The sequence below is a fragment of the Schistosoma mansoni genome, assembly GCF_000237925.1.
Source record: "Schistosoma mansoni, WGS project CABG00000000 data, supercontig 0013, strain Puerto Rico, whole genome shotgun sequence".
Classification (NCBI taxonomy): Eukaryota; Metazoa; Platyhelminthes; class Trematoda; order Strigeidida; family Schistosomatidae; genus Schistosoma; species Schistosoma mansoni.
The window spans coordinates 1,479,621-1,480,678 of NW_017386025.1; positions in this window are offsets into that span (position 1 = coordinate 1,479,621).

The following is a 1,058-nucleotide window of genomic DNA, read 5'->3' on the forward strand; positions in this document are numbered from 1 at the left end:
GATATGACAGTCTCTGGCTCGATTTATTCCATCAAGATAGAACTGCCACAGCTGGGCGACCAAGCAAACCACACTGAAAAAGGTTAAACAACGTGGAGCGGATGATGAGATTCCCTGGACAACTACTAGTTTATACTAACACCTCACAAAGTTATTGGACGTCAAATAAAATCCTTGCATTTCACGCGATTCCATAAAAGCAAGTGGTTTTTTCCGTGTTGAGATATTAGATATACGTTGTGTTTATTTTGCCGAAAGATAGATTAAAACCCATATTCAACGCTTTCGGAACTATTTAGACTTGTGATGTACTATTCATACTCTTTTACTCTGGACCTTATCAGATGATGCCTTTTTGCTTATGCGCACCTTTTTATTCACATACAACCTTGTCCCGTGTATTTTTTTTCCTGGTTCCATTCTCCAGCCTTCTTGACGCTTATGGTGACGTGTTAATTCGTTGGCTTTAGTGGAGGCAGAATAAAGATCACACTTTTTTCCTTTGTTTGTAACACTTTATATATAACCAAATTTGTATCCAATATCTATTGTTTCTCTGTATCACTGGTGAAATACGGATATAACTGTTTGGTTGTACCGATATCTATACACTACAGCTGTTATTAAAAATAAACCCTGTCGTTTATTCTCTTTCTTTATCTGACACGGCTTATGATTGAAAATTATAATGGTGTTATAACATCCTATTAGGCCAATCTACACTGCGTTATAGTTTTCACCCAAATTATTACTGAATAATACTATCGGGTTTATGTTTCGCATTACTCCATTAGTGCCACCACGGGCAGGGAAACCTTCGTTAATCAAGCGAACTCGTGATTATCTCATAAGAAGCTCACGAGTAACATTTACCTTATAACAATTGTTATCATTTTGTTATTTAGTATACCATTTTCATCGTAAGTGCTTTTTTGTTGCCGTTTTGCCTTAGTCATAAAAAGATACCTCGGTTTGTAGTGTTAATTCTTCTTGCTATATCATTAGTAACTGTGTGCGTTGTTATATAATGAGTAAGCTCTTTTACTGGGATCCACCAC